General features: G+C 48.7%; 1 long non-coding RNA gene across 1 annotated transcript in view; it reads left to right on the top strand.

Moving 5' to 3' along the window:
* The first annotated feature begins 242 nt into the window (after nt 1-242).
* Nucleotides 243-14,770, top strand: part of LOC147030441 (uncharacterized) — a 42,469-nt gene continuing 27,941 nt past the window's right edge. Inside the window, exon 1 of the long non-coding RNA XR_015055778.1 lies at nt 243-264. This is a non-coding gene — a long non-coding RNA (uncharacterized LOC147030441). The remainder of the gene's footprint in view (nt 265-14,770) is intronic.

The following is a 14,770-nucleotide window of genomic DNA, read 5'->3' as shown; positions in this document are numbered from 1 at the left end:
TATGCCATGAAACAATCTTCTATAATAATACGCCTATTATGTATGTATGGATTATGTTTGTCTGACGATTTTCTCTTGAACAACTTGACCAGGGACCATAAAACCCAGGTCATTATTAAGGTCATTGTTCGAGGAGTTCTGGTTATATATTCTTTTTTTTCCATGACAAATGATTTTATGTTTTTTTTTTTAATATGCAAGATATGTGGCACAGTGAATGTTGTTTATTGTTGTCTGTTGCAGGAATAGGAAGAAATTTGAGAGGTGAGGCAATATACAAGCAACTTACAAAAGCAGACACAGAGCAGAGTTATCCTGATATAATTCTTGTACAATCTTAACTTATGTGAGGACAGGCACCAGGACACACACACACACACACACACACACACACACACACACACACACACACACACACACACACACACACACACACACACACACACACACACACACACACACACACACACACACCCGATGAAGAGGAGTTAATGAAGAGAAAAAGGAGAAGAGATGAGGCCAACGGTCTCTCAATACCTTGCACGATTGCCCGATCACGCCACCAATACGTTTTGGGGGAATGCTCCGCTGGGGATACCTCCCTGACAGCTGGCGTGTCGTCTCTTGCTTTGTGGCACTTTGTGCAGCTCGCGTCGGTCCAGAGAATGAGACGCGGCCATTGGGCGTGAAGGGAGGGACTTGGGTGGAGTCAGAAGCCAATGGGTGGAGAGAGACGACGAGGCGGTGAAGAAGGCGGAGTCAGCAGGCGAATTGGTAAAGAAGGGCAGAGCCATCAGGGGAATGGGCGGACTGTCGATCCGAAGCCAGACAGAACAAGCTGACGGGAATGAAGACAGGAACGATGGGCAGGAACGACGAGCAGGAACGACGAGCAGGAACGACACGGCAAGTGGCTCCGCGACCCGTCCTTTCATAGATCCGTGGTGTGGGTGACAGGTGACGACTTGAAGCAGTGTAATCATAATTGGGTGCTCTGATTGGGCCCCGGCCAGCACACAGGCCGGCCACCATGACTGGAAGCGGCTCCACTTCACTTCCGGCCATATGGTTCCAAGCTGCGGAATCATCTCGCTCCGAGCACCGTGACACAAATCACCTTGCAACGAACCCCATGATATTAATTGCCTTGCACCGAACCCTGTGCCGTGCCCTGGTGACCTGCAGCTGGTGCTGGTCAATGTGCCTGCTCTGTGGTGCGCCACTTGGCCTGTGCGATCCAGCTGCACAGCATGCCTCTGCTTGGTCGCAGCTGCATAAGAGGCAGAGGTGCGGGAGGATGTCTGCTGTCCGCGGGAGATATTTGTGGCCATCATGGTGAGCGAAGACCAATGCGAAGACATATTGTAACCCCATACGCAGAACCTGACAAAAGTGTGTTATTCGTGCCCCGTTCTGTTCGATGACAAAGTATCATGGGTTGCGCGAGAGTCCGCCATTGTACATGGGGTCAGCATGCTGGTCCACCCGCCATAGAGTGTGCTCTGTACAGTGCGCGCGGGTCCGTCATATTACACGTGGTCAGCGCGCAGGTCCGCCCGCCATCGAGCATGCCCCATACAGTGCACGCGGGTCCACCATTGTGCACATGGTAAGCACGCGGGTCTGCCCGCCATTGAACAAGCCCCGTACAGTGCGCGTGGGTCCGCCATTGTACACGTGGTCAGCGTGCGGGTCCGCCCTTAATAGAGCATGCTCCGGACAGTGCTTGCAGGTCCGCCATTAAGCACGTGGCCATTTATTAAAGGCGGTGTCATGTGCTCGGTGCCAGCCCTGATCTATGTCAGGGAATTGAGGGAAAGGTTTGGATATAATTATTAGATGGAGATTCGGATTGAAAAGGAGTGCACCACGTGCATACTGTATGTTGTTAGCATTTGGTATGTTGCTTCTGCCTCTGATCACCTGAACAGTGGATAGGGGGTCATCGCTGTGAGGCACGTGCTCTGTGAGGCGCTGGCATTTATTGTTGGCTTAAACTGCTGCCCTTGGTCATCTGTGAGGATGCATTCTTACGCGAAGGGCACGGCTGTGGCTTTTACCGATGGGTGTCCGAGCGGAGTGCCTGCCGGCCTCGGGAGGAAACCCTTGCATGGATTTACCTCAGGAATAGCAAAAAAGAAAGAATAGGAATGAAGTTCAGAGGTTTAATCAGAACTAACTATTAAAATTTACACAACGCACTGTCCTGTTCGACCCACAAGACAAAAAGGAAGGGACGATCTGAACGTACATTAATGAAATAACTGACTGGAGACTACTGTGTGTTGGATGCTTTTGGTATTGGAGGGATGCAGTTTCCAGAACCGCAACAATATATATAAACAAAAATAGATCTATAAATATGTGTGTATATATATATACATATACAGTCATGTGCCGCTTAAGGCCCAGTCACACCTTGACGTTTTAGCCAGCGATGGCAACGTATTAAAATTTATGTAAAACGCTGGCTTACGTTGAACTTTTGATGTTTTTTTTTAAAGTTTCAGACGTATTCATAGCGACTTGGTCTTATGTATAACGCATTAGTAACGGACACAGAACGTTTCGTTGTGTTATAGATAACTTATACCAACGAATGCTGAACCTGTTATCGGCCTACACAACCTATGCCCAACGATAGTCTAACTTAGGCATAGCGCGTTGCACGCATCGCCGACGATGTCGTGACGTAGCCTATTAAAAGGCTGACGCACAACGATTCGAATCATAACTGCCGTATAAATGGAAGTGTCAACATCGCAGTCACACCTTGGCGATCTTGCCAGCGTATGCCGACCTAAGAAAAATGTGTCTAAAACGTTGGGGCACGTCAAATACGGTACGAGTAAGTTTGGTATATGTGAGTAGAACGCTAAACGTGTTTCTAACTTACAACTGCCATATAAAGACGTGTTCCCAGCGATTTTGGGAATTGGTATATAAAAATGGTGTTCATAAAAGGGGAACCCAACGGTGTTTTCGAGTCCTTTTTGAGTCGATGTCCATGTCAGCAGTAACAGTATCAGTATCAGTATTAGTATTAGTAGTAGTTTGTTCATGTTGGCAGTAGTAGGTGAGTGTGAGGGGGAGGGTGTGGGTTATGATGGATCCTCCTTGCGTCCGCGTATCCACGGGTAGGAGATATCTTTGCACCATTGTTCGAAGTTCTTCGCGGCTAATTTTTTATGGGGCTTTTTCAACAATGAGCTATGGCTTGTTTTTACGATTTAGGTCTATTCATAACGGGTTGGACAAATGCACAATGAACTAATAATGTGCATAGAGCGCTTCGATAACTTATAGATACGGTATACCAACGAATAATTATCGTGTAGCCGGCGTTCACAAACTATGCCCAACGATAGCCCAACTTATCCATATCGTGCGGCAGTTTATCTTTGCCGGTGACGTAGGGTTTGCTATTCATAGGCTGCCACTCAACGATTTAAATGGCTGCATCTCCACTATTGAAAATAGATGCTTGCGCTCAACAATTGGATTTTTTTTTACACTCAACGACTTTTAAACGGTACCACTCAGCTATTTTCATTGTTTACAATGAACGATTTAAATTGCTGTCACTCACCTTTGTTTTTTGACGCTGGCGCTCGGAAATTTTAATCGTTTCTATTGAACGTGCTAAATCGCTCAAACTCCACTATTGAAAGTAGACGCTTGCGCTCAACAACTGGATTTTTTTTTTTTACACTCAACGACTTTTAAATGGTACCACTCAACTATTTTCATTGTTTACAATGAACGATTTAAATTGCTGTCACTCGCCTTTGTTTTTTGACGCTGGGGTTTGGAAATTTGAAGCGTTTCTTCTGAACGTGTTAAAACGCTCAAACTCGACTATTTTAAATAGACGCTGCCGATGGACAATTGGAATCATAGCTAAGATAGACATCGAAGTGTGAACATCCTCGTCATGCCGAAGAAAAGTTTGAAGAATGCTGCAAATAAGTGTCCTGGCCGTGGATGCTGACGCAAGGACGATCCATTATACCGACGTCTTTCAGCCTATGAGTAACTTAAAAGTAACGTCTGTCGATGTGTGGCAACGATCGTGTAACGTGACAACAACACGTTAATCATAGGTTAGAAATAAGTTTCGGGTACGCTAAACATTACATCGGCGTGTCTCAACTTATGATTAACTTACAAGTAGCATGTGTTGACGTCTGTCAACGATCGCAGACCGTGCATACAACTTGGGGCCAGCGTAGCGGAACGTGCGAGTCATACGCCGGCATACGTCGTGAAATTTCAAGCATGCAAAAATTTGAGGACAACCGAAAAGTACAACGTTTAAAGCCAGCGTACAACGACGTATGGCAGTGTTTTTCAGCGTGCTCTCAATGTTATCAAAACTTACCCATAACGTATTCAACGTGTGCCAGCGTTTTAAAAAAAAAATTCAAAAATCGGCATACGTTGGCTAAAGCATTAAGGTGTGACTGGGCCTTTAACGACGTTCCGGGCAATGACGGATCGCATATACGACGGGTCTGCCAGCTCTGAAAAAAAAAATAATAAAAAATGGAAAAAAATATGTAGCTGAAAAATTCCTATCGCCGAGTGATGTAGCCTCGTATAAAAATAGCACATACAATTATGTACACTCCACAGAACATAATACCTCATAATGATAATAAACAATGACAGTGTGGCCCTGTTATAATGCGATCGTTGAGGTCCATAAAATGTCCGCGAAAAAAGCAGGGTCGTGCTAAATCGGGATTCAAGGAAATCGGCTTTCAAACTGAACCAATGTTTCCACGTTTACCTTCCACGTAAGTTACCTTTGAATTGAAGAATTCCACGAATAAATCGTTGTTGTTCGTCAATTAAAACAATTTTTTTTTGGTGAAGCTAACGTTGTTAAAACAATCTCACTGCTCCTAAAATATATATCACAATTGACAGGTGCTCCGTTATTCATTTGTAAATTATAACATCGATGCAATGATTACGTATTTATAAAAGCTAAACGCTAATTATTCACCTTTCTATAATCGATGCGAGAGGAGGTTGTAAGCTGCTGCTAACCAAACTGATGGCCGTCATTAACTGCACAAAGGTAAAACTAACGTGTCTCCCGTCCATTGGATGTGTGTTACAATTGCCGACAGTATTCAGTACAGTAACATGTTGTACAGGTTTGTATCCGAGGAGCAATAGGCTACACCATATGGCTTAAGTGTCTTGGTTTGTGTAATTACGATGTTCGAAAACGAAAAAAAAAAAATGTTCGTACAACGACGACGTTGCTTAACGACGCGTTTCTCAGAACGTAACCCCGTCGTTAAGTGGCGCATGACTATGTATGTGTATATATATATACATACATACATACATACATACATATATATATATATATATATATACATACATACATACATACATACATATATATATATATATATATATATATATATATATCCCTGTGTCGTAAGAGGCGACCAGTGTTGCGTCAGGAAGGGCATCCAGCATAAAACCTATGCGGATAACGGATGATCCGCTGTGGCGACCCCTAACGGGAGGAGGAGGAAGAAGCAGAAGACGACGCAGTAGTAGAAGAAGAGGAAGAGGAAGAAGAAGCAGAAGTAGAAGAGGCAGAAGTAGAAGAGGCAGAAGTAGAAGAGGCAGAAGTAGAAGAGGCAGAAGTAGAAGAGGCAGAAGTAGAAGAGGCAGAAGTAGAAGAGGCAGAAGTAGAAGAGGCAGAAGTAGAAGAGGCAGAAGCAGAAGTAGAAGAGGCAGAAGCAGAAGTAGAAGAGGCAGAAGCAGAAGTAGAAGAGGCAGAAGCAGAAGTAGAAGAGGCAGAGGCAGAGGCAGAGGCAGAGGCAGAGGCATAGGCAGAGGCAGAGGCAGAAGAAGAAGAAGAAGAAAGAGTGGGGCAACTTAGCAAAATACAGCAAAACAATTGTGCATTTTGTGAGGAAAGCACCAAATTTGGCACACGAATAGCCTAACATATTATGAACAGATTTGGATATTGGGCCATCTCAAATTCAGCCCCTGATGGCTGTGGCAGCTGCCACTGCCATCAAAAATTTGAGATGGCCCAATATCCAAATCTGTTCATCATGTGTTGGGTGACTAGTGTGCCAAATTTGGTGCTTTCCTCACAAAATGCACAATTGTTATGTGAAGTTGCCCCACATATGTGTGTGTGTATGTATATATATATATATATATATATATATATATATATATATATATATATATATATATATATATATATATATATATATATATATATATATATATATATATATATATATATAGTTACGGCTGTGGACATTCGCAATACACCATAAAGGGTCCTTAGATCAGTTATGACGATAAGTAATTGTGTGGTTAGATTTCCCCACCGTTGCTTAGAGGGAATTTCCGTGTTCACAGAGCTGCGATTTTTGAGTTAGCCGTTTTTCTTTTCTCTATCAATATTTTGGACCAATCATACCCCAACAACCAAATCGTCACCACCAACATCATTCCCAAACAACTACAACTCAAACACCACCACCTTTGCCTCTTTACCTCCACAACTCCACCCCGCAAACATCGCTTCACCGCCATTCTCAAACGACGCCCGCCAACAACCAAACTCCCACAACCTCCGCCTTTCTACCACACGTCGTGCCATGGGCTGTGAATGCGTTCCTTTCGCCTCAAAAAGCGGATCAGGAAAGCTTCACGCCCCCTTTTCATCCATCTAATGACTGAGCATCGGGTGGCATAGCCCCGCCTCCGAACCCGCTGTGATCCAGAAATTTACAGAGACGCCCCTCCCCCAGGCTATATAAGCGCGAGCACAGCGCAGCTCGCGGTGCAGTACGTCGACAGGAAAGTCAAGTCTGGAGGGTCTGGAGAGCACAGAAGAGTGGGAGCAGTGGAGTGGCAGCAGCAGTGTCGGCGGGGCAGTCGAGTCGGGAGACGGAGCTCGAAGCCGACGGGAAAGGCAGACGGGGAGCGCTCGCCGACCACGCCAGGGGCACGAAGCCAGGCGCAGCTATGCTGACATCGCGGCTTGCCGCCATCACGCCACGAGGGCGCGGGTAAGACCCTTCGGTCTCGTGGACCTGGCCGCTCCTCCAGGTTCCACGCGCATTTGGCCCACGGGCCCAGTCTGACTCCCTTGTCTATGAGGGGGTCTTTTCTTGCTTTTTCTTTGAATGCGTGTTATGGCGCCATGTCTTGTAAAGTAGAAACTGTTTAAGTGCATGTAAATAAACATTGCTTTATTCGGTTGTAATTCTTGCTTGTAAATTGCATTCTTACTGTATGGCTGTGAATCCGTGCTTGCCTTGTCTGAGTGGGTAATAAATGTGCTTGTCGAACTGTTCCCCGTTTCATTGCGTCCTTTCCTTTGTTTGAAAGTTCCATCTTGCATCACGGAAGGAATTGGTAGAAGGTTGAAAGCACCCGGTAAATAATCACGTCCGTCGGGGCCGGCGATAACACCGCTCGGTTATCACTGAAGCACGGAACGGACCGCTTAAGCAGTTCGTGTCCAAGGCCGGCCAGCGGCGAGGTACGATCACCCAGTTAACTACCCACGCAGGTACTTAGGTAGGTCGAGTTTGGCGAACAACCCTATCCTACGCGGGTGGCCGATTGGCACGATTGTGGTGGGGTCAAAAGACCCACCCGTGACTAGCTCCTGGCAGTAGTTCCAAGGAGGGTCACGACTGAATTGTCCGTTCCGGTGGGCGACGCGATCACGATTTGAGTTACGTGGCCGATCGCACGCCGGGCGGAACAAAATTCGTAGCACTGGTGTACAGGAGTGTGGGATTCAAATCCACCTCGGTCTCAAACAAAATTCACGGGGATCGGACCAGGGGTGTGCGAAGCAACCCTCCCCCCCCCCCCGTTCCCCCCAAATTACGAGCAAAGCTAAATTAATTTCTTACGAGAAATAAGATGGAGTTTCAAGGCGAGCGGGTGCCGGGGGTAGAAATTAATGTGTAGTAATGTAGAATTCATGGCCTGGGACGGTACTTGTAATTTTAATCCATGGGGGAGCTCAACCTCATATTCTGAGCACGAACTTTGCTGGCAAACGGAGTCGCAAGATGGTGGCGCGGCCGCACTTCAGCGCGGCACGAGGCGTGAGCAGGCCGCTATTAATGGCGCAACGAACGGCACGACACGAGGCGAGCGCTCCCAACAACTATTTCAAACTACGGGATCATGGCAGGCGTGGCAGGAGGCCGGAGCATGCATTGACGGGCTTCGGAGACAAGTGTCGAAGTCCTTACAACGGTGGAGGAATGGTGACAATTGTATAGGGGAATTACACTCGTTTTCCTTTGAGTTGGACGAGGCACGGCGGCACATAGACAGGGTTCATGAGGATTACGTGCGAACGGAGTCACAACGATGGGCCGATGCACAGGAAAAAAGGAGGGAGGAAGAACAAAGGCAAACAAAGCTAGAAAAAGAAAAATGGAAGCACGATTTGGAATTAAAACAACTAAAGGAAAAAATATTGGAAAAGTCAAGACAGGTCAAAGAACTGGAGGGAAAAATGGGGAAATATAATTGAGTATCCATAAGTGGGAACAAGAGACGAGCGAGCTGAGTGAGAGAATAAAGGAGGAGCGAATTGGTAACTCCAGGGATAGAAGGCACATGGAAGAAGAATGGGAAAAAAGTTGGAAGAAAGAGAATGCGAACACGATTTGGAAATAAAGCAACTGAAGGAAGAGATAAGAACAGGCAATCAGGAAAGAGAAAGCCTAGAACGGAAGATAAAAAGAGGACAGGGACAGCTGGCGGAAAGGACGGAGGAATTGCTGGAAAAGTCAGAACAGTTCGAAGAACTGCATGGAAAAATGAAGAAGGAAGGAGAAAGGAAAACAAAGATGGAAAAGGAAAAACGCAAACAAGATGGGGAATTGGTGCTACTGGAGCGAGAGGTAAGGGCAGGCCAGATTAAAAGAGAAACCCTGGAAGGGACGATAGAAATAGGAAAGGAATATGGGAAGAAGGTGGACGAAATGAGGAGGAAAGCATGGGAAAGTTGTGTGGAAAGGAGGGAAGAAGCATGCAAATTGAGAGAGGAATTATGGGAAAAAGCTTCTGAGTAACGGAAACACCAAAACAAGGAAATGGGATTACAAAATGAGCTGAGGATGCTGAGAGAGGAAAGAACGAGAACGGAGGATGAAACGTTGAGGAACCACACTGAACAGATCGAACAGCTGGAAGCGAAGGCCAGATTGCAGAATGAGGAACAAGAAAGAGTAATGAAAGAACAAGGAATGAGACAGGAGAAAGAAATAACAAGATTGCAGAATGAGGAACAAGAAAGACAGTGGAAAAGAAAACTGAAAGAGTATGAATTTGAAACTGATCGACAAAAGGAAAAAAAAAAAAGGTTGGAGTACGAGGAGAAAGTGAAGGAGCAAGGAATGAAGCAGGAAGGAGAAATCAGTCAATTGAAGGAGACAACGAGATTGGAGAGGGAAGAACGAGAGGAACAATGGGAGAGAAAACAAAAACTATACGAGTTTGAAATTAACCAGCTCGAGGGGAGAGCAAAAATTGAGTCCACGGAGATCGAAAAACTCCGGAAAGAGAACGAACAACTCAAAAAGCTCCGAGAGGATGAACGACTCAAAAGGAGCGAGGAAATGGAACAGCGCAATAATGTGGGATGTGTGACATCACCACAGGGAGGAACGTTAGTGGTGCGGGACTTAATTGACATCACTCGTCGGATGAAACAACGATTAGGGCAAACCCTGAAAATGGAGACGAGGGAAGTAACAGAGACAACAAAGGAGGTAGAAGTATTGCCGGAGACACGGGAGATAGACCAAGTCAAGACTGAATTAAATAGTAGGAAGGAGGAAACAGAGACGAAGATCCAGGAATAAACTAATAGCCAGGAGGTGACAGAAATGCAAATAGAGACACGGGAGATAGAGGGTGAATTGGACGGGGTTAAGGACGAGCACACACACATTAACGTAGTGGAGGACCATGAGGGGGAGCTGGTAGACTGTTTAGGGACCCGGTGCGAGCAGCTGGATAGCCTCCTTCGGGAACGGAGGGAGACGCTATTCTCACCTTGAAGCTGGTCACGACCAGGTGAGTCCGGTCGTGCTTCGTGGAGTTGAGGGTGCGAGTGCTGTTGACGGGTGCACGGAGAGCTTGGGGGGTATAGAGACCCCGGAAACTCTTGGGGTGACACGATTCCCCAGTGTGATTGTCCCGGTGTGTGTGGTGAAATGTGTGAGTGCGCCCCCGTGTGTGAGTGGTGTGGTCACAAGTGTGCCGGAGTGCGTGCTTCCCAGCACACAGTGTGTGAGTGGAACCACGGATGCGGGCTAACAGCCGTGTGTGAGTGAGCGGCCGAGTGTGAGAGAGACAGAGTGTGTGAGGTCGCTGTATGTAAGGGAGATGACGGTCGGCATGTGGGAGCAGGCAGCCGCGTCTCCCGGTGTGAGTGTAATGGCGTGGTGTGTGTCTCGTAACACGCAGGTGTGCGTGGGGTGAATGGAGCTTTAGCGCGAGAGTGCGACGGAGACGACGGTGACAAATAAGGGACAGAGGCCGGGTCGCGGCCGTAGCTGTTTTGGAGACCGTGCCGGGTTTGCACGGCAGCGCGCGCGGGGTCCGTGCTGTGGTACGTACGAGGCCGCCACGTGCGCGCTTGCAGGAGTGAAACCCAGTCTGGAAACGCCAGCGGTGGATGTTGCCGATCCCACGGACAGACAAAGGGTAGGCTGGATTACGGATTTGGACCGGATGGGTTCTCCACGCGAGCGTGTTAGTGTAAAGCTCCGACGAGCAGAGCACATGTGTTCGCGTGGGGAACCCCTCAAAACATGAGGTTTGCTTTGTAATGCGCAGGGTGACGTCATGGCTGCACGTGGGGTTGGAATCCGGCAGGAGGGTGTATCCCTGCCGGATGGTGCCATCCAGGAGGGACAAGGCACGCGAAGAGCGAACGGCCGCCATGACGTCACGTAAGAGAGCGCAGGTTGCGAGTTTCCGCGCTGGTGCTGCGCATGTGAAAAAAAAAATGGAGAACAAAAGCAAGCCTCGCTTTCGGGTGAACAGGATTTCCTATTCCCTGGGCAAGGGGTGGAAGACCCCCTTGCCAAGGCACAGGAACACAACTAGTTAGGGGGAATGGTTAGTGTTAGTTAGACCGGTTTCATGGGACAGGGGTAAGTCCTCATGGGGCTTGTGGAATGGATTAGGTAGAGGGATTGAAGTCAGATTTAGGAGGGGAAATGATTTTTAGAGATTTGAGGACAGTGACAGACTGTGAGTGTGTAGAGGGGACGTAGCTTTGCAACGTAGTGTTAAAAGGAACGTGCTATAGTTTAAGGGATGACGAGAGAGCATGAGATAGTTAGGGGATGTAGTGAGCGGGATGGCAGAAATCAGAGATGGAATGTGAGTTGAAGAGGTGGAGACATGATGAGTGAGTGAGACCAGTGGGTCTGTATGTATGGAGCGAATGGGGAATGCATGGTGCGATGAGTGATTGGGGGGAGGAGTGATTCCCACCCAAGGGGCCCTGGGATCAGTGTAATATGAGTTTGGGGGTTAGTTAAATTGACAAAATGGAAGTCGTTTTGCTGTTGGTGGGAATGTAGGCTCAAAACCTGTTTGGAGGGGTGCAGGAGCCCTGTTGACGGGCTGGGAGCATGGCTACGAACGGTGAGTATTGCTGAGTGGGTACCCCGGGCACCGGGCTAGGCCAAGGGCCATGGGGGGCCGGGATAGCGTAGTGGGCACGGGTGCACCCACATGATGTGGGGGCCCGGGGCGCCATTGGCTGAGTGGGCAGTGTACTGGGCATGGGCGACCCTCGGAAAGGGACCCGGGGCGCCAACCTGCCACGTGAGCGTTTCAGGGGAGTTGCCAGAGAGGGCACTCCCCGGTGTTTAGGGAGCTGGTAGGCTCGGAGGCAGTGTAGTGCCCGGGGTGCCATTGTTAGGGAATCGGCAGAGGGTAGTTCCTGCCAAGGGAGCCACGCGTCCCAGCCATGAAGCCGTGTGAGGACACGGGAAGAAAATTGGGGGGCAAGGCCCAAAATTGTGAGGACACCAACACAGGCGACGGGAATCCTGGTTGTTAGAACCGATAGTTTAAGCGAGAGGCGCTTGTTGGAAGCCCCGGGGTAGTTTAAGTGATAATGGTTAGGGTAGATAGGAGGTGTGCCGCTCCGCACCATCCATTCCTTCACTCTCGTGGTGGGCCGCTGGACCCACTTTGGGCTGAGATCGCTGAAATCTGAGGAGGCCATCCTGAGGCTTTATTGGGCCTCGACACAGGACGCAAGCTCTCCCTCATTCGCCTCCAGGAAGGGAACGTCAGGGTTGGGAGTAGGTGAGGAGACGATAGGTTAGCCGAAGAGAGACGTAAAGGGGGTTAGGAGATGAAATTATAGTGGGGGAAGTAAAAAAATAAAAATAAAAACAAACAAAAAAATAAGTTGGGGCTAAATTGGGTTTTGACAAATTAAAGGAGTGGGTATGGACAGAGACAGGCAAAGGCGATAGGTTGGGAGGGAGACAGTAGGTACGTCCGAGCCCACCTTCTGAGTGGCCAGCACCACCGCACTCCCTCCACCAACCTCCATTTCAAGGCAAGAGGCTGGCCAACTTCATCGGCTGGCTGTTGCTGCAAGGCCTGTGCCGGCCGGATCGTCTGCTGGTGTTTACTGCAAGGCCTGTGCCGGTCAGATCGTCTGACGGCTGTTTTTGCTACAGCGGCCTTGTCATGCCATGCCTTGCCTGGTCACCTTTGCCATGCAATGCCTACTGCCCATGTCCACCAGCCCCGTTCTGTTTTGCATTCCCCCCCCCCCTTTGGTTCAATGCCATGTGCACCAGGATCACCGCGCAAATTTGCAGGGACTGCCCTGATGGCAGCTGCAACACGGGCCTGCACCGGCGGCCCGTGCACTGTTCATTGCGTGTGCTGCGTGAGCCAGCACGGAGACTGCGTTGCGCAGCTCATGCGCTGTTGTGTTCACTGCGTCCATTTTAAAAGGGGGGAGGTCCTGGACTGCGTGTGAGCAGCTGGCCACGTTCCGTCACCTGCATTGCATGAGCCAGAGACTGCGCGCGAGCAGCCTGGCTCCCTGCTAACTTTTTCCCTTTGCAGAGTCCATCGATCCTGGGCCATGGGGTCGTGTAAAATTATAAGGTTAAGTTGTACTTGTAAATGTGTTTTGCGCCCCTGGCATGTGAGTCTTAGCGCCGACAATTTATTTAAGTCTTCTGTATGAGTGGGTTTGTTTAGTTAGTAGGTTATTTATTTTGGAGACACGAATACACTGAATGTCGCACTCAGGGATCTGAAGGTAAAACGTATTCGGGGAGAACTTACACATGATGGCACACAAAAATTCGGCGACTCGGGACGAGTCTGTAAAAAGGGGAGGGGGTAGTGTTACGGCTGTGGAAATTCACAATACACCATAAAGGGTCCTTAGATCAGTTATGACGATAAGTAATTGTGTAGTTAGATTTCCCCACCGTTGTTTAGAGGGTATTTCCGTGTTCACCGGGCTGCGATCCTTTGAGTTAGCCGTTTTTCTTTTCTATATCATTATTTTGGACCAATCATACCCCAACAACCAAATTGCCACCACCAACCTCATTCCCAAACAACTACAACTCAAACACCACCTTCACCTCTTTACCTCCACAACTCCACCCTGCAAACATTGCTTCATCGCCATTCTCAAACGACGCCCGCCAACAACCAAACTCCCACCACCTCCGCCTTTCTACCACACGTCGTGCCATGGGCTGTGAATGCGTTCCTTTCGCCTCAAAAAGCGGATCAGGAATTCTTTACGCCCCCTTTTCATCCATTCAATGACTGAGCATCGGGTGGCATAGCCCCGCCTCCGAGCCCGCTGTGATCCAGAAATTTACAGACGCCTCTCCCCCGGGCTATACAAGCGCAAACACAACGCAGCTCGCGGTGCAGTCAGCAGGAAAGTCAAGTCTGGAGAGCGCAGAAGAGCGGGAGCAGTGGAGTGGCAGCAGCAGTGTCGGCAGGGAAGTCGAGTCGGGAGACAGAGCTCGAAGCCGACGGAAAAGGCAGAAGGGGAGTGCCGGAGAGCGCTTGCCGACCACGCCAGGGGCACGAAGACTGGCGCAGCTACGCTGACATTGCGGCTTGCCCGCCATCGCGCCACGAGGGCACGGGTAAGACCCTTCGGTCTCGTGGACCTGGCCGCTCCTCCAGGTTCCACGCGCATTTGGCCCACGGGCCCAGTCTGACTCCCTTGTCTATGAGGGGATCTTTTCTTGCTTTTTCTTTGTATGCGTGTTGTGGCGCCGTGTCTTGTAAAGTAGAAACTGTTTAAGTGCATGTAAATAAACATTGCTTTATTCGGTTGTAACTCTTGCTTGTAAATTGCATTCTTACTGTATGGCTGTGAATACGTGCTTGCCTTGTCTGAGTGCGTAATAAATGTGCTTGTCGAACTGTTCCCCGTTTTGTTGCGTCCTTTCCTTTATTTGAAAGTTCCATCTTGCATCACGGAAGGAATTGGTAGAAGGGTGTAAACACCCGGTAAATAATCACGTCCGTCGGGGCCAGCGATAACACCGCTCGGTTATCACTGAAGCACGGAACGGACCGCTTAAGTGGTTCGTGTCCTGGGCTGGCCAGCGGCGAGGTACGATCGTCCTGTTAACGACCCGCACAGGTACTTAGGTAGGTCGAGTTTGGCGAACAACCCTATCCTGCACGGGTGACCGATTGGCACGAT

The sequence above is a fragment of the Eptatretus burgeri genome, chromosome 3 (genome assembly GCF_056783735.1).
Source record: "Eptatretus burgeri isolate ZD-2024b chromosome 3, Ebu_testis_v1, whole genome shotgun sequence".
NCBI lineage: Eukaryota > Metazoa > Chordata > Myxini > Myxiniformes > Myxinidae > Eptatretus > Eptatretus burgeri.
The sequence above is the reverse complement of the archived record's forward strand: the minus strand, read 5'-3'. Positions and strand labels throughout refer to the sequence as shown.